The sequence below is a fragment of the Lissotriton helveticus genome, chromosome 8, assembly GCF_964261635.1.
Source record: "Lissotriton helveticus chromosome 8, aLisHel1.1, whole genome shotgun sequence".
NCBI classification, from domain to species: domain Eukaryota; kingdom Metazoa; phylum Chordata; class Amphibia; order Caudata; family Salamandridae; genus Lissotriton; species Lissotriton helveticus.
The window spans coordinates 775,847,529-775,866,477 of record NC_136069.1 but is presented as its reverse complement, the minus strand read 5'-3'; the positions used below and the strand labels follow the sequence as shown (position 1 = coordinate 775,866,477).

The window sequence follows — 18,949 nt, the reverse complement described above, 5'->3', positions numbered from 1 at the left end:
TGTTTCTGCACCTGCATGGGCGTGGCCTGTCCCAGGTACTGGGGTGTGGTGCTTGGATCTGATTGGTTAGTTCCCCTGTGGCTTGGAATTTGGGTATGGTTGAAGTACTGATTGGTTCACAGGCACACATGTTTGTCAGTTTCAAATTCTTCGGCGGATAGTTCCGACACGGTAAATACCGGGTCGGTTTTTCCCGACTCGGTATTTTCCGGGTCGGGAGTTGCCATTCATTCCTATGGGCCATGGCACCGGTGGATCGGTTTTGGTTTTTCCGTCTCGGATTTTACCGTGTAGGTATATTCCGAGTCGGTAAATACCGTTTCCGAGTACCGACAGGTTCCGAGTCGGTATTTTATACCGTCATTGTTACCTACATCTCATTTTCCTACTCGGTAATACCGAGTCGGTATGACTCGGTATTTAAGAGGTCGGTAAATATTTTTTACCTACATCTGGCCCTAAATGAGGCTAAACGTGAACTTAATACGTTTCTTTTCACACAGAGTGAACAGCAATTTTCTATAAAATCTCAGAGGATTTATGAGGAGAGCAATTTCTCTGGCAAACTCCTCGCATGGCAGGCAAAAGAGCAAGCTGCCGTAAATTTAATTCACTCTTTAAAGTGCCCTGTCACTCAAGTTGAAGTATCACAGACGGACGCTATTGGCACTATTATGCTCTCCCATTATAAACAGATTTACAGCCAACAGCAAATAATAGATCATTCCAGGCTCTCAAATTTTTTATCCAGATATAATATGCCCTCCTTAACTCCGGTAGATAGTGATTCAATGAGGCGTTTATTTTCTAAATCAGAACTAGAAGTAGTGGTTAAGAATTTACCAATTGGTAAAGCATGTGGTCCGGATGGCCTTCTGGCTGAATTCTTTAAGATCTTCTTTAGCGTTTTTTCTGATTTATTATTACAATTATTTAATTATATGTTAATGGGGGGCCAAGTTTCGGATTCTTTTGGGGAGGGGACTGTTGTTAGTTTTCCAAAGAAAGGTAAAGATTCAAAAGACCCTAACTCGTACAGGCCTATCACATTACTTAATACTGATTATAAGATCCTCACTAAATTACTTGCAATACGTTTTAATTCGATTGCAGCGGATCTTATTCACTTAGATCAGAATGGTTTTGTGGCAGGCCGGCAGTTAGCTACCAATACCCATTTTCTCACGGAAGCGCTAGATTATTTTCAGGTTAAAAAAATCCCGGCTTTAATTTTATTATTAGACGCTGAGAAAGCTTTTGATTTAGTGGTGTGGACAACTTTATTTGTTATTTTAAAACACTTTGGTATCCCTTCACAAATTATTAGTTTAATCCAAAATTTAAACACGGGTGCCAGAGCTAATATAGTTATTAATTCTGTTATGGTAGGCACAGTATCGGTCCAATGGGGCACCAGGCAGGGTTGCCCCCTATCCCCTATTCTTTTTGCTTTTTTTATTGAACCGTAAGCCACAGCAATTCGCGAATCTATAAATATCCCTCCACCGATTGCATCTATGGCAAAAATTTAACTCTATGCTGATGATATCATGTTGATAATTAAGACGGATATCCAATCTCAGACTGCTGTTTTACAGCTTTTTGAAGAATTCGAGGCCTTAGGAGGTTACCAAATTGATAAAAAAAACCTGAAATATTAGTGTGTGGTGGGGGGGAGGTGAATTTACATGCGGATTTAGTTGGTTGTATTAATTTAAGACCAAAACGGTATTATGGGGTTATATTTTCTACTTTGGTATCCGATTTAGTTAAGCTGAATTTTGACCCACTTTTACGGAAGGTACAATCCTTATTTACTAGATGGGATTCACTGCCATTCACTATTATGGGACGGGTGGCACTTATAAAGATGTCTATACTTCCACTATTTAATTGTTTATTTTCAGCTATTCCGTGCTACTTACCTAGTAGCTTTTTTTCAAAAGTAGAATCACTATTTTCAAGTTTTATATGGGCTAAAAAACGCCCCAGGATAGCAATGAAGACACTCTATGTGGACATCGAACTGGGAGGCTTATCTGTTCCTAACCTTAGAGATTACTACAGTGGATATTTCGCCCAATATTTAGAACGATTTAAATCAGGAACGCAAAGTCCAAAATTATTTATCAATTTCTTTTTTGACCAAATTAGTCAAGAGGTTCAAACCCCAGTTCCTCTGCACATCCCTAAATCGCCAAAACTTACCCGGTATAAAATGTTGTATTGGTTTTTTAAACGTCGCAATGTTTTTCTAAAAAGGTATTCTCTCCCGCAGTTCAATGCTAGAACTCCTTTAAGGAATGCTCTCATTTTTATGGGAATCAAAATCGGAGCAGATATTGTTTTTCAATGGGAACAGGCTGGGTTTGGTACTCTATCAGATTTTTTAAGAGAAGGGGCCTGGCTGTTACCAGGAGAGATGCAGCAATTAATCTCAGGGAATTTTATGTTATTAAATTCTTATGTTTCGATTTTTAAAACACTTGGACAAGTTGAGCCAAGAATGATTGACTCTCCTTGTCAGTTGAGGGACGATTTGTTTTTGACTCCTCAGAGTAAGAAGCTAGGAGCATGGAAACGTTGTTTAGCTCAACATATTGAATTAGATCTCAGTATAAGAGACATTAAAAAATGGCAGGAACAAGAAAATCATGTTCTTACTATGAATACCTGGAAATGTATAAATACGTTGAATTTTAGTGTTCTTCGAGGTTTTAATTGGAGGAGAATGTTTTTTTTTAGTAAATGGCTCCTTTAGCGAACTCCTGCCGTCATCTCTAAAATGTATGCGAATGTTAGTGCCATCTGTTTTAGATGTCAGCAATACAGTCCTGCTAATTGGTCCCACACTATAGCTCACTGTGTTAAAATTGTGCCCTTTTGGAATGAAATTTTCGAATATTTACAAAAGTATTGTGGGATTCAGATTGCTTATAACGTTAAATTAATACTTTATGGATATGATTCTGATCTTAGATTGTTAGAACAGATGGTTAAACTATTATTTATTGTGATGGCAGTAGCGAGGTCTCTGGTGCTCCAGAATTGGAAATTAACACAAGCTCCTTTGTTTAATACCTGGCTTCAGAAAATGAGAAATGTTAGAATAAGTGAATTGGGGGGATAAGGAAATTTGACAAAATTTGGAAATCGTATTTTGAGAAATATTGGAAATTGTATTCTGTAAACTATGATTTTGTACTCCTTGGTTGTTAATATAGGCATTTTCTTTTTACTAACTGAATAGGATACAAGAACTTCAATAATAAAAAGTAAAAAAAAAAAGATTTCTCTGCCTGGGGAGGTCAGTGAGACTGGCTTAATTCTCTGCCTAAGGAGGTCTGTGGGACTATCAGATTTCTGTGCCTGGGGAGTTATGTGGGGCTGGCAGGTTTCTCTGCCTGGAGAGGTCTGTGAGACTGGCAGGATTCTCTGCCTGGAGAGGTCTGTGGGACTGGCAAGTTTCTCTGCCTGGGGAAGTATGTGAGACTGACGGGATGTATGTGGGACTGGCAGGTTTCTCTGCCTGTGAAAGTCTGTGGGACTGGCATGTTTTTCTGCCTGGGGAAGTCTCTGGAACTGGCAGGCTTCTGTGCCTGTGAAGGTCTGTGGGACTGGCAGGTTTCTGTGATTGGGGAGGTCAATGGAACTGGCAGGTTTCTGTGATTGGGGAGGTCTATGGGAATGGCAGATTTCTGCACCCTGGGAGGTCTGTGGGGCTCTGTGCTTGGGCAGGTCAATGGGGCTGACAGGTTTCTGTGCTTGGGGAGGTTAGTGAGACTGCCAGGTTTCTGTTCCTGCGGAGGTCTGTGGGACTGGCAGGTTTCTGTGCCCTAGGAGGTCTGTTGGGCTGGCAGGTTTCTCTGCCTGGAGAGGTCTGTGAGACCAGCAGTTTCTCTGCCTGGAGAGGTCTGTGGGACTGGCAAGTTTCTCTGCCTGGGAGGTGTGTGGGACTGGCAGGTTTCTCTGCCTGGGGATGTCTGTGGGACTGGCTGGTTTCTATGCCTGGGAAAGTCTGTGGGACTGGCAGGATTCTTTGCCTGGAGATGTCTGTGGGGATTGCAGATTTCTGTGCCCGGGGAGGTCTGTGCGGCTGGCAGGTTTCTGTGCCCAAGGAGGTCTGTGAGGCTGGCAGGTTTCAGTGCTTGGGGTGGTCGGTGGGGCTGGCAGGTTTCTTTGCCCGGGGAGGTCTGTGGAACTTTCAGGTTTCTGTGCTTGGGGAGGTCTGTGGGGCTAACAAGTTTCTCTGCCTGGGGAGATCTGCGGGACTGGCTGGATTCTGTGCCCTGGGAGGTCTGTGGGGCTTACAAGTTTCAGGGCCTGGGATGGTCAGTGGGACTGGCAGGTTTCTCTGCCTGGAGAGGTCAGTGGGACTGGCAGGATTCTCTGCCTGGAGAGGTCTATGGGACTGGCAGGTTTCTCTGCCTGGAGATATCTGTGGGGATGGCAGATTCTGTACCTGTGGAGGTCTGTGGGACTGGCAGGTTTCTGTGCTTTGGCAGGTCAATGGGGCTGGTATGTTTCTATGCTTGGGGGGGTCGGTGGGGCTTTAAGGATTATGTATATGCAGAGGTCTGTGGGACTGGCAGGGTTCTGTGCCCTAGGATTTCTGTTGGGCTAACAGATTTCTCTGCCTGGGGAGGTCAGTGAGACTGGCTTAATTCTCTGCCTAAGGAGGTCTATGGGGCTGGCAGGTTTCTCTGCCTGGAAAGGTCTGTGAGACTGGCAGGATTCTCTGCCTGGAGAGGTCTGTGGGACTGGCAAGTTTCTCTGCCTGGGGAAGTCTGTGAGACTGGCGGGATGTCTGTGGGACTGGCAGGTTTCTCTGCCTGGGGAAGTCTGTGGGACTGGCATGTTTTTCTGCCTGGGGAGGTCTGTGGGACTGGCAGGCTTCTGTGCCTGTGTAGGTCTGTGGGACTGGCAGGTTTCTGTGATTGGGGAGGTCAATGGAACTGGCAGGTTTCTGTGATTGGGGAGGTCTATGGAACTGGCAGCTTTCTGTACCCTGTGAGGTCTGTGGGGCTCTTTGCTTGGGCAGGTCTATGGGGCTGACAGGTTTCTGTGCTTGGGGAGGTTAGTGGGACTGGCAGGTTTCTGTTCCTGTGGAGGTCTGTGGGACTGGCAGGTTTCTGTGCCCTAGGAGGTGTGTTGGGCTGGCAGGTTTCTCTGCCTGGAGAGGTATGTGAGACCAGCAGTTTTCTCTGCCTGGAGAGGTCTGTGGGACTGGCAAGTTTCTCTGCCTGGGGAAGTCTGTGAGACTGGCAGGTTTCTCTGCCTGGGCAGGTGTGTGGGACTGGCAGGTTTCTCTGCCTGGGGATGTCTGTGGGACTGGCTGGTTTCTTTGCCTGGGGAAGTCTGTGAGATTGGCATGTTTCTTTGCCTGGAGATGTCTGTGGGGATTGCAGATTTCTGTGCCCGGGGAGGTCTGTGTGGCTGGCAGGTTTCTGTGCCCAGGGAGGTCTGTGAGGCTGGCAGGTTTCTGTGCCCAGAGAGGTCTTTGGGGCTGACAGGTTTCTGTGCCCAGAGAGGTCTTTGGGACTGGCAGGTTTCTCTGCCTGGGGAGGTATGTGGGACTAGCAGGTTTTTCTGCCTGGGGTAGTCTGTGGGGCTGGCAGGATTCTGTGCTTGGGGAGGCCTGTGGCGCTGGCAGGTTTATCTGCCTGGAGAGGTCTGTGGAGATGGCAGGTTTCTGTGCCTGTGTAGGTGTGTGAGACTTGCTGGTTTCTGTGCCTGGAGAGGTCTGTGGGGCTGGCAGGTTTCTGTGCCCAGGGAGGTCAATGGAACTGGCAGGTTTCTGTGCTTGGGGAGGTCTGTGAGACTGGCAGGTTTCTGTACCCTGGGAGTTCTGTGGGGCTGGCAGGTTTCTGTACTTGGGGAGGTCTGTGAGACTGGCAGGTTTCTGTGCCTGGGGAGGTCTGTGGGGCTGGCAGGTTTCTCTGCCTGGGGAGGTCTATGGGACTGGCAGGTTTCTTTGCCTGGGGAGATCTGTGGCCTGGCAGGATTCTGTGATTGGGGAGGTCTGTGGGGCTGGAATGTTTCTCTGCTTGGAGAGGTCTGTGGTGATGGCAGATTATATGCCTGTGGAGGTCTGTGGGACTGGTAGGTTTCTGTGCTTGGGGTGGTCTGTGGTGCTGGCAGGTTTGTATGCACGGGGGATTCTGTGGGACTGGCAGGTTTCTGTGCCCAGGGAGGTCTGTGGAGCTAGCAAGTTTCTGTGCCTGGGGAGATCTGTGGGACAGGCTGTATTCTCTGCCTGAGAAGGTCTGTTTGACTGGCATGTTTCTGTCCCTGGGTAGGTCTGTGGGGCTGGCAGGTTTCTCTACCTGGAGTGGCCCGTGGTGATGGCAGATTGTGTGCCTGGAGAGGTCTGTGGGGCTGGCAGGTTTCACTGCCCAGGGAGGTCTGTGGGACTGGCAGGTTTCACTGCCCGGGGCGGTCTGTGGGACTGGCAGGATTCTCTGCATGGAGAGGTATGTGGGACTGGCACGTTTCTCTGCCTGGGGAGGTCTGTGGGACTGTCATGTTTCTCTGACTGAGTTCTGTGGGACTGGCAGGTTTCTGTTCTTGGGGAGGTCTGTGGGGCTGGCACGTTTCTGTGCCTGTGGAGATCTGTGGGGCAGGCTGGTTTCTCTGCCTCGGGAGGTCTGTGAGGCTGGCAGGTTTCTGTGCCCGGAGAGGTCTGTGGGGCTTGCAGGTTTGTGTGCCCATAGAGGTGTGTGGGACTGGCAGGTTTCTGTGCCTGGGAAGGTCTTTGGGGCTGGCTGGTTTTTCTGCTTGGAGAGGTCTGTGAGTCTGGCAGGTTTCTGTGCCCGGAGAGGTCTATGGGACTGGCAGGTTTCTGTGCACGGAGAGGTCTGTGGGGCTGGCAGGTTTCTCTGCCTGGAGAGGTCTTGGGGCTGGCAGGTTTCTGGGGCAGGATGCTGGGTGATCTTGTCACACCTACAGAGTCATGGATTTAGAGCCATTTATGTTATGTTATGTTATGTTATTTTATTTTTATATAGCGCAAATCACCACAGGTCTCTAAGGGCTTTCCAGAAAAAGAACGGGTCACTAGCGTCACCAGGTCAGGAGGCAGCGAGATGACACTACGCCAAAGCCAATGTCTCTCTAAACAGGTAGGACTTTAATGACTTTCTATAGGAGAGCAGATCCGATTCCTTTCGCAGAAAAGGGCTCCACTTTTGTGGTCCAGATTGCCACCACTCACCACAGGAAAAGGGATTGAGTGAAGCACCGTTACTAAATAGTCCGCCTCAATGTTCTTCCACATTCTGACCTTCCTCCACAGAGGTGGAGGCCCCAGGAGTGGACTGTCACTGGGGACCCAACAGCTTGCCAATGCATGGTCTGACCAGGCACAGGGACTGATGTCAGTTATCTGTGCCCGCGGTTGTGAAGACCAAATTAGGTCTAACGTGTGACCTTTAATATGGGTGGGGCTATTCACCAGTTGCTGTAGATCCAATGAGGTCATATTCATTTCAAATAGAACCTCTAGAGGTTCTCTGTGCGTCTTGTCCCAGTGATAGTTAAAATCCCCCACTACTACGAGGTGTTTATATCTGGAACACAGATCAGTCATAAACTCCAGAAAGCCTTCATTAAAATTAGGGGTAGGTCTAGGTGGTCGGTACACTACCATCAGTATAAGGCAGTAAGATTTCAAGGAAATATTTATCCCCAAAACATCCGCACTATCACAGTTGTTCGCCAGGATTTTGGTGACCATGAGGCTTGTTTTAAACAGGACCGCTACTCCTCCACCCCTAGAGTCCCCTGGCCTATTATACCATACCGCATCAAAATCCATTGGCAAGGCTGCCACAATGTCTGGGGTGGATGTCTCCCCCAACCAGGTTTCTGTGAGTGCCAAAATATCAAAATCTATGGACCCGAAAGTTTGATCCGTTTATTGGTACTGAGCGGAGTACTACAGCTTCAGGGCGAAAAAGTGCATGGAGCCCCTCACAGTTCAAAGGTCGCAAGTGAGGTATGTTGTGCTGGTGTTTAAAAAAAAAGTCCAGAAAGAGAAGAGAGTTACACACACTGGTGCCTGTTTCCATGGAAATCACGTGCAACCTCTGGTAGAACATGCTTCATAATGTAGAAAGGCTGTAAATAATATTTTTTTCCTTTCATATCAATGGGGTAGGGTTGATAGCTCTTTGCGACAGCAGTAAACAGGGTGGAAATACATGGTATGCAGTGCCATGAGAATTATGCTGCAGGTACTCAATTATGCAGCAGGAAAAGGCAAATTATGCGGTCTAATGCCGCTCATTTTGTGACACTCATACTTAAATGTTTGTAATTTTTGCACCTTATTAGACTCTTCTGGCAAATGTTTCACCTCAGTCTCTGTTTAATAATCAAACAGCAAAGAGTAACTGAAAGGTGGCCTGTCAATTTTAGCGAAGGGCATTCGACTGTGCAGCAGAGCATGTTGCTGTATTTTAGTAACTTTTATCTGTTTCAGCTAAAAAACATTTTTTCTGCAAGCTGCAATTTAGGTGGCACCACTGCCACCACAAAAGCCCCAATCCTCACCCTCTCTGCCCCAACCCTCCCCCACTCCACCCACTTACACCCTGATGCCTAGTTCAGCTGGACCCGCCCCTTCAGAACTGACATCACTCAGCAACTAGAAATCAGCTACAAGAAATCGGGTCAGTTTTGGGGGGAAGTGGGTACAACTTTGCCTTGAGAAAGTCGGGCGAAGCCGGGAAACTTCCCCCAAAGTCACAGACGAAGGTGTAAATCCATAGGTGAAGGGTACATTTTCTTGTGCCCACAAACTTCAATGACAATTTTTGTGTTTTCTGTAAAATCCGCAAATCAACATAAATCACAGGTGAAACTGATGACATGCACTTTTTAATCTTTAATGTGTCACATAACCCCCGCTTTTCCAAACAACTTTCATTCACCAAAGATGCCTTTCTTTTACTAAATGCCTTCACTCTAAAGTGGAGACCTTACGCACACAAGTGGTCATCGCAATGAATTTTGGGTGGGGTGTACTTGTCTGCAGGGGACCTAGATTGGGGGAACAGACAGACGCACCTGCGCGGGCCGCCAAAGACAGGGCAAACAAGGCTAGCCACGGAAATAATTAAATTATGGTCGGTGGTCGCCGTCGCACATTACCCCTCAAATGTCTCCACTGTGGCCTCTGGGATGCCTCCTCGCTTCACCAGTCAGCAATGCGCATGACAATTGGTCACCCGCCCACCCTAAGGGTGAAGAGTGAAGAGCAGATGCGGCGGTGGAGACATCTACATGCTGCGCAGTGTGCACCATTACCATTTTTTAAAATGTTACCATTTAATTTATGAAGAAAAGTCTAGAGCGAGCGTAAGTTACATAACCTACATATATTATTTAATTACCTATCCCAAACGGTCACAGATGTGTAGTGCTTGCTGGCACCGCTGAGGGGGCCCCTGGAGCCCTGCTGCCCCCCGCAACGCAGAGGCTGCGGTGGCCTGTGTTATGCCCCTGGGGCCTGTGTTACCCCCTGCTTATAATTCCATGCCACACAATTCAACTATAAATAATTTAACCCTACAACATTCCATACCACATAATTACAATCCTACAAATACACATATTTCAACTTCACTCCATACCACATAATTCTACATCACAGAATAACATCCCACACAACTTAATACCACTCCCAACCACATAATTACACTCCACAAAACTCAACTACACATAATTCCACGTCAACCTATATAATTACACTTTGCACAACATATTTACACTCAACTCTAAAACACATAATTACCCTCCACACAATACAACTCTGCAACATGTTGCATAATTCCACTCCGCATAATTATACACCACACCATGCCTCATAATTCCACATGTCACACAATTCCACAATTCATCCCCACACAATTTATCACACAGCATAATAACACTCCACATAATACCACTCAGCTGCCACATAACTAACCTCCTCATAATTATGCTCTACTCCATACTGCCTACATACACTCCACATAAATCCAGTCTATGCCACAGCATATTTACACTCAACTCTAAAACACATAATTACCCTCCACAAAATACATCTCTGCAACATGTTGCATAATTCCACTCCACATAATTATACACCACACCATGCCACATAATTCCACACGTCACACAATTCCACAATTGATCCCCACACAAATTATCACACAGCATATTAACACTCCACATAATACCACTCAGTTGCCACATAATTAACCTCCTCATAATTATGCTCTACTCCATACTGCCTACATACACTCCACATAAATCCATGCCACGTAGCAACACTCTACTTAGCTACACTTCACACCAAGCCTCATAAAACTAATCAACACAATTTCACTCAACACCTCAACTTCCACATCACACAATTCAACTCTACACATTTCCAGTCCACACCACATAATTCACAACAAACTACATAATTCAGACTAACACCACAAATGCAAAAAACACCACACACATCCAATCTATACCACAAAATTCCACATTATGCTACAATATTTAACAGCACACCACATAAGTAAACCCCACTACATACTACTCCACAACACAAAATACCATTCCAGATAATCCCACTCCAAGACTCACAATCCCACTCCACTCAATACCATATAATTACACTGCACACCATGCCACATTATTTCATTACACATATCCAATACACGCAACACAATTTCACAACTAGCAATTCCAATCCAAACCATACAGGTCCACTGGACACCACACACATTCCTTCCACTCCAAACAGAAAACGCATATGTAAAATACATTGTCCATTACAACATTAATATCTCTAACTCCGACCTTCCAATGCTTCCCAGCAGATCCTGTTTCTGGAGCTGCAAACTTTCTGGCCAAAGTCAGTTTTTGCTGCCTCAGAGGAGCAGTGCTCTGTGGTGAATGCTGTCTCAGGGGCCCCATCCTTTTTCTGGGCCTGGCTCGTGGCTCTGACTGAAGAGAAACAATGTAACTTGTTACTTTGTTTCTCTTCCGTCCTGGGTCAGCGCGAGGAGCTCAGATCAGGCTGCAGACTGCAGCTGCCTTAGCTGCCTTAGAGAAAACCTCCCACAGCTCTCTAAAGATGAGCTGAGGGGACCCTCTTCATGTGCTGAAGACTGGGGGGCCCCCACACCTCGGGGGTTGCGGGGGTGTTTGTTATGCCCCTGGTGGAAGAAACTACCTCCTTCCTTCTCTTAGTTGCTGCGTCCACTTCGTACTGAACAAAATGGCAGTGGGTGGGTGGGTTTGACTTGCAAGCCTTCAGCATTTTCTCAGCGCTTCTAGCCCTCAGAGAATAAGAACATTGTACGATTCTACAATTGAGCTGGCATTTCACACTATGTAATTGTGCACTGCTTACTACGCACATGCCTCTGTCAAAGCGAAAAAAACATGAGAGGCTGATAAAACTTTTCCAGTATTTTAATTGGAAATGTGCAACTGGGACAGGTTTCCAGACGCAACTGTAAAGGATTTGCAAATGTAAGAATTTCATAAATCTTCACTTGTGCAAGATCATAGAGATGGGAATGCAGTTTTTTAGATTCTTTCATAAACAAAGCTCACCGTGCAGAATTCTCCTGTGCCCTTGTTGGGTGATCACCAGAGGCCTTCAAAACTTACTGCACCTGCTGCAGTTGTGTCCTGCACCTTACACTTTCTGCTGTGAAGACCTGAATGTACAATGTATGCCCTACAAGGTTTCCAATTCTTGTCAAACTTTTTCCAAATGGAACCTTAAACTGTGCTCTCTGGCCGGCTTTTCAAAATCCCTCGAGTATCTCTCTTTTATTTAATGGAGAAGACAGAGGTTTCTAAAGAAAGTGATAATATTAAAAAGACACCCCATTGCTGGGCACAGCAAAAACTGACAACATAATAAAACCAGTCCTTGGCTACCGCCCAATATGGCTACCAAGTAAGAGTGATAATGCGGAGCTCAATCTCTACTTCTCTGTAAGCTGCTCACTGCCATTTAGAGGAGATCAAAAGAGAGGTCAGGGGGTGGCAAGGAGCAGTCTAATATCATGGGGTATGAAATCTCCCTGTTAAATACAGCGTGCATTAAGAAATCAGCCAGGACCATGCACTGTGTGTTCTTTTCTGGAAGGGTAGTACCACAGGATCTGGCTCCCATTAGATTCCACTTTGTAGCAGTCAGCTGAAGACTGGGGAAAAGATGTAGCTGGGGGGGGCCTTGAGGCACTAAAGGGCCCAATGTGATGGAGAGGGCAAAACCAATATAGATACAGGAAACAAAATCAGAAAACATGATTGTACGAAAGTAGGACCTTTCTTTTATGGTTACACCCACTTTTTGCCTGGTGTCAGTATGTTTTGACTGTAGTTTGCTGGGATCCAGCTAACCAGGACACCAGCATTAGTGCTCTCTTTCACAAAATAGCTTTGCTAAGAACTTTGGTACCTCCACAGTTGGCTACTGGTGTACCCTTATAAGTCCCTTGTATATGGTACTAAGGTACCCAGGGCATAGGTACACCAGGGGTCTCCCATGGGCTACAGTATGTATTGTGCCACCAATGGGAGTTCACTTAAACTCTGACTACAGGTCTGCCATTGTGGCCTGTGTGAACTGGTGCTTGCACCTTTCACCACAGATAGAAATGTTCCTATGGCTGAGGTCACTGCACTTAAAACCTATTAGTCACCGTTATGGTAGTCCCTTTAGTCCCGAGGCCAGGGTGCTTTATTATAAGTCTGAGGATGCCTCTGCATGTGCAGAACACCCCTACAAACCCCAGAGTCAATTTTCCAGTCTTTGTAAGTGCAGTCAGCCATTTCAAGACACATAGTGAACATCAGTCATTACGAGATGTCTAACTCTATAATGACTGTGCCAAACCTGATCATGTTTGGCATCAAGCATTTTGGAATCATTCCCAAATGCTAATTCTGGTGTTGGGGGAATTATCCCATGTACTGGGGAGGGGGAGCTCCTTAGGGGAGCCCACTATACTCCTGGTTACAGCCTTTCGTGGTCTGCCAGCAAGCTTGTGCTGCCGCTGATCACAGACACTGTTCTGCCCTCATGCTCCTGAGCTGAGCCCAATCAGGGTAAGGTAGAACAATACGTTTCCTGTTACAGGCAAGTATGACCACCTCCCAGACAGGACAGTGTATTGGGTTGCGTGGGGGAATTTTCCAGCACCACCACACTGCATTGAAGGTCACATTTTGTGCCCTCCTTGCATACACCAGTTTGAGCCAGTTCAGGAACCCTTGGTTCCTGCTCTGGTGCAAATACTGGACATGGGATGGTGGAGTTTCCTCTCCCCTGTCCAGTCCCTCCTCTTGGAGGGACACCTGAGTTTTTCTAACCCTTTCTTTGGGTATTCAATGGCTTCCCTATTGGTGGGTCCTCAGGTTCATCGTGGAACAAGACTCACCTCTGAAAGCAAGACACTCTTCCACCGTCTGGACACTTGGACTTCGCCTGGAACCGAGACTGCATCAAGAAACACTCCTGCAACTTCTGGTCTCGCTGTTCCTCAAGTTTTCTGCCTTATCTGTGCTTCTCTGAAGGGACCTGTGGGCATCAAGGACATGCAAAGTAATCTCCTTTAGAGGGAAGGAGTCATTCCCCTGCCTCTGCAGGCACCTCATCGAAGCTGACTGGTATCTGCTGTCCTGTCTTCCTGTGGACTTCCCAAAGGCTCTGCAACCCAGGTTGTGGATCTGTGCATTCCTAGAGGCCTACCCCATCTTCCCTGCAACTTGGAGGACAGCATCCTTCGTTGGAGCCGCTTTGTCCAAACGCTTTTGCACTGCGTCGACTTGCCGTTGAATAGGCTTGTTGGTTCTACACTCCAGAGAACTTCGGGCTATAAGAAGCTCCAGCCTCCAGCATCTCATGCCTCAAAGATCAGCGTCCTCCCTGCATCCCTTGCATTGGGGCCTTCATCTTTCATGAGCTGCAGGGCCTGCTCTGCCTCCTGCACATGGTGCGTCACTTGGACATTGCTGGTCCCAATGATTGCACCTTTTCTTCTTATAATAATAATAATAAAATAATTTATAAAGCGCCTGGTTATACTGAGGTCAGTGTGTCCCCGCGCTGTGCCGTAGTTAGCAGCAATTAAGCGGGCAAGTATTCAGTCCTCAGATGCGAAATCTCCTCATTCTCTAGCCAGAGGGAAGAGGTAGGTTTTCAGTTGTTTCCGGAATATGCGTTCCGAGGTCTCTGATCGCAATTCGGGTGGGAGTCTGTTCCAGTGTTGAGCAGCCTGAACTCGGAAGGAGCACCCACCCATCCGAGCTCTTTTAAACCTAGGGACCTTAGTCAGCCCTGTCCCGGAAGATCTCAAATGGTGCACAGGAGTATACGGGGTCAGTAGGTCCAGGAGATAGGAAGGTCCTTTCCCCCGCATGATACGGTGACTAATCAGCAGGATTTTATGGAGCACCCGTTCTTTAATAGGCAGCCAGTGAAGGGATTCAAGGGCTTTCTTAGATGACGCTCTTTTGGGAAGCATCAGGATCATACAGGCAGCCTCATTTTATAAACGCTGTAACCGGGTGATACACTTGACATTAGCTCCCAGGTACAGGACGTTCCGATAGTCCAGCCTAGAAGTGACAACAGCATGGACAAGGGTTTTCCTGGCCGAAGTAGGGAGCAGATCAAGGGCTAGATGTAGGTAAATCTATTTTACCACTTCTTAAATACCGAAATTTACCGATTCGGTATTTAAGAAGTGGTAAAATAGAGGGGGGGAGATGTAGGTAATTCCAGATGTGGAATTACCGAATCGGTAATATTCGGTATTTACCGATTCGGTAAATACCGAATCGGTATTTCCTATTGATTCCTATGGGCTGTGAAGCCCATAGGAATCAATGGGAAATACCGATTCTGTAATTACAGAATCGGTAAATACCGATTTTAGCAAGGGTGCAGGGGGTGTCACTTTGACACCCTTTGGCACCCCCAAAAATTGACATGTGCGCCATGTGGCACACAGACATGCCCTAAGGGCATGTCTGTCTGTCACATGGCATAGGTGTGCATGCACACATGTGCATGCACATCTGAATTCGGTATTTTAACACCCAATTGGATTGGGTGGTAAAATACCAAATTTGTAGGGCCTTTGGGACTCTGAAGAGTCCCACCTACATCTGAGATTTACCGAATCGGTAAAAGGTATTTTACCGAATCGGTAAATTTACCGATTCTGTAAAAAAGTGCCCCTACATACCGAAAACCCATTTACCGGTCGGTAACGGCCGAAGTCGGCCGTTACCGGTCGGTAAATGGCTCCTACATCTGGCCCCAAGTGTCTTACGCATACTCTTCAGAATACCAAAGCACTGTCCTGCCACGCGTCTGGTATGGTGTTCGTAAGAGATTTTATTGTCTAGCCAGATACCTAACTTTCTACGCTGGGAGAAGCTTGAGGCCCCAGCACCTGCGGCCACCATGCCGATGTCCACACAGACGGTGCATTCCCCACCACCAGCACTTCGGTCTTACTTCCGTTTAATTTCAGGCAATTATTGGCCATCCAGGCCCCTATTTCTTGTAGGCACATCGAGAAGTTACTGGCTGCTACCTCATCAGGTTGAGCGAGAGACACCACAAGTTGGGTGTCATCAGCGTAGGTTACAACTTGTACCCCAAACCTTTCAGTGATCTCTGCTATCGGAGTTACATAGAGGTTAAAAAGGGTGGGGCTCAAGCTGGACCCTTGGGACACCCCCTCATTCAGCCTGGTACTCTTCGACCGATATGGTCCCTGGGCTACTTGGAAGCTGCGGTTCTGGAGGAACGAATCCAGCCACTCAAAAGCTCTTCCTGCCACTCCCCCTTTTTTTAGACACTGCAGCAAGATGTGATGTGCTACAGTGTCGAAAGCAGTGTTGTGAATCTATCTAGGACCCTAATTAGATATCCCCGATTCATGCCCTTATGTGGTTATAACAAAACATATCCTTATAAAGGCATAAGAATCATGTCCATATTTAGTAATAGCCAATGCAGTCCAAATACGGCAAGGCTACTCCCATAAACTCCTAGAAAGTACAACGCGTTCCTTAAACAAACTAAGCCTCCAGCAGCCCGGGAAATCCCCCTGCTTTTGTTTTGATTTGAACAAGAACTCCTGGAGTCCAGAAAGAACTGTAAGTTCTTAGTGACGTCTTATGTCCAACCTTACGTCAAACTCGGCACCTTTCAGGTATAAATATACCAACGTTGCCTTAAACAAACACACGGTGGTTTGGAGCAGAGCGGCTATCTACTTGCCCGATGCCCAGCTGATGCGAATGCCGAAGGAATCCGACCCTCCCATTTGACGCACTGAGAGAGACGCTGTCTTTTCTCCAGCCGAGAAATTCCAGCTCCGGTGTTTCCAGTCACTCTTGCGGTCTTGCGGGTTGCTGGGAGATCGAGTCCCCAGAGAGAGATACAAGACCTCCTTCATTCTAGAACCAAGGTACGGAGCTGATTAAAACCTTGAGAGAATTCTTGATTCAGATTCCTGGCAAAAACCAACTTAACTTAAACTGCAACTTACTTACTCCATCCCACGTATTAGGCTTAGGTCAGGTACACCGGGGTAGGCGTATCTTAGAAGCACCAGTTGAGTACGTTTAGCCAATGATTTTATGTATGTATATATTTTATCCGTTTTAAAGTATCATATGGCTCAGAAACCATATAAATGCTTTTAGAGTATTATTTCATAATACTCCTTTTACTGTACGCACTTTACTTCATGATAAGTATTGCAATTGTGGCAATTCATTTCTCTTGCATGAGAAAGAAGACTGCTCAATAAATAACACTTTTTATTGAAAACGCCCGTCTCTCTATTTCTCTGCACTCTGGTGAAATTAAGCATGCACGATTGACTGAGTGAAATAGTTGTCTAATGTTTTCACACGACTCTAGAGATATACTCTTTATTCTGAGGGAGCAAAGTTGTCATGTTTATGTGGTTGTCAGAAGCTAATCCCTTCTTGTCTAATCAGGAAAGTTAACTCCTTCCTGAACATTCGAGAAAGTTTCTAGTGACCTCTGAGCTAGCTGGCAAACCTAATTAAGTCTAACATAGTCAGTAGAGACCTAGATGATCTCAGTCCTACGTCTAAACTGCTGTTTATGTTATTCCAATGCGCAGAGCCTATTGGGAATATAGGAACTACAGTACATGGCGCCCAACGTTTGGTAAGGCGATAATCTAACGCAAGACATTAGAGTAACTCAGTTGTGCTTTTTCACACAGACCCCTTTTTCCCGTAAAAACTCCAATAGACGTCTGGAGTGGGTAAAAGGTTAATATCCGCCAGAACTTAGTAGTAAGAGATTCCTATGTATTAGTTTTTGGTTTACTCAACGTTGAAGGATACAGTGTTCCAAAATATTGCAACTAATCTTTGTTTCCTTGAAACTTGCTCTGCAACAAAAAACTTTCTGTCAGAAAAATGTCGGATAGTGAAGACGAAAGGGAGAAAGCTAGAATAGCAGCTCAACTCTTAACAGAAGACACAAGTCTCCAAAATGAAGACCCGCATGCTATAATCATTACGGCAAATGTAAGAAAAACTATAACTATTAAACTTATAGAAAATGGACTATCATCGAGAGGTGGTACAGTCATATGTGTGGTAGAGGCCCATGAATATCAGCAGACAGAGGTATTCTATTCCTGGATACATTTTCCAGCAGCGCATGCTGTGACACACGAATTTCACTATTACAAAATAGAGGAATCTCCAGAGGAATACACTCCTTTCGAGGACGTTGAAATTCCACTAACATACCAAGAGCACCTGCTCTGATTTAATGGCGCCCTAAAACATCAAAATCACATTACCAGGCTCGGTCCACTAGGTAGACCAGGAGCCACATGGCCGGTTCTAGCCAGCTACACACCACATCACGACATTAAAAAAAATGTCAAGCGAAGAACTTTTAGTTAAACTAAGGGAATTAAAAAAGGCATATAGAGAATTAGTTCAATTGGCAATTGACGATACAAAATACCTGCAGAAATTGAAAGAAACAGATATAGCAGAACAACTTTTGAACTTGCCAGAATCATAGAAAAATCCTATGAAGAACTAGGTAGAGATAGTTTGGGTGGGAAACCACTAAAACCACAACTAATTGAAAATCCTGAAAGAACTTGTATTAAAAATAATCTGAATACTCCAAAAAAGAGTTCGGAGAGTAATAAACAATCCACTCCCAGAGAAAAACATTTTCAGTCCAGAGGAAGGTCTCCTTAGCGGAGAGATAGATCTCCAGAAAGAGGAAGCAAGTCTCCCCAAAGGGAGCCCATCTGAGAAAAGATACAACCTTAGAGATAGGGATAAATTGAGAAAACCAGACACATATAAAGATATTGATACACGTCCCTCTCGATCTTTTCAGACTTCCTCACAGAAATCGGAAAGAAGAGGACGGTCAGAACACAAGGAAGAGCACGTCAAGTCCAAAGACAAGGAACCTGCTCATCAAAGTAAAAAATTACAATTTACAAAAAAGAAGGTAGCCAGTATTAAAATAAAACATGCAGAGGATTCTGAGGACACAACTGAAAAACGGAGAGTGGGCCCAGACAATGCTAGACAGCGCAGCAGAAGTAACCATAGCTCGCAAGATCCTGATTAATCTTCTGGAGACAGTGGACACAAATGAATACATTCAGGTGGAAACTGCAGACACCAGAGTTAGCAAACCCCATAAATTATATGAAATAACATTGCGTATAGAGGGGGACAAAACTAGGAAAATAAGAGGTCTCTTTTGGGATAACTTATCTAAAGGCTATGATATCCTGTTAGCTGAGAAAGACTGTCCACCAGAGTTTGTCAGAGAGTGCCCTCAAGGCGAAGAAATGATTATGCCTGCCTTCTCAAATCATATTCCAATTCATAAAAAATACAGATT

General features: G+C 45.8%; 1 protein-coding gene across 1 annotated transcript in view; it reads left to right on the top strand.

The window, feature by feature from the left end:
• Window positions 1-18,949, top strand: part of LOC144772911 (uncharacterized) — a 2,519,762-nt gene that overhangs the window by 24,129 nt on the left and 2,476,684 nt on the right. The gene's annotated exons all lie outside the window — the stretch shown is intronic.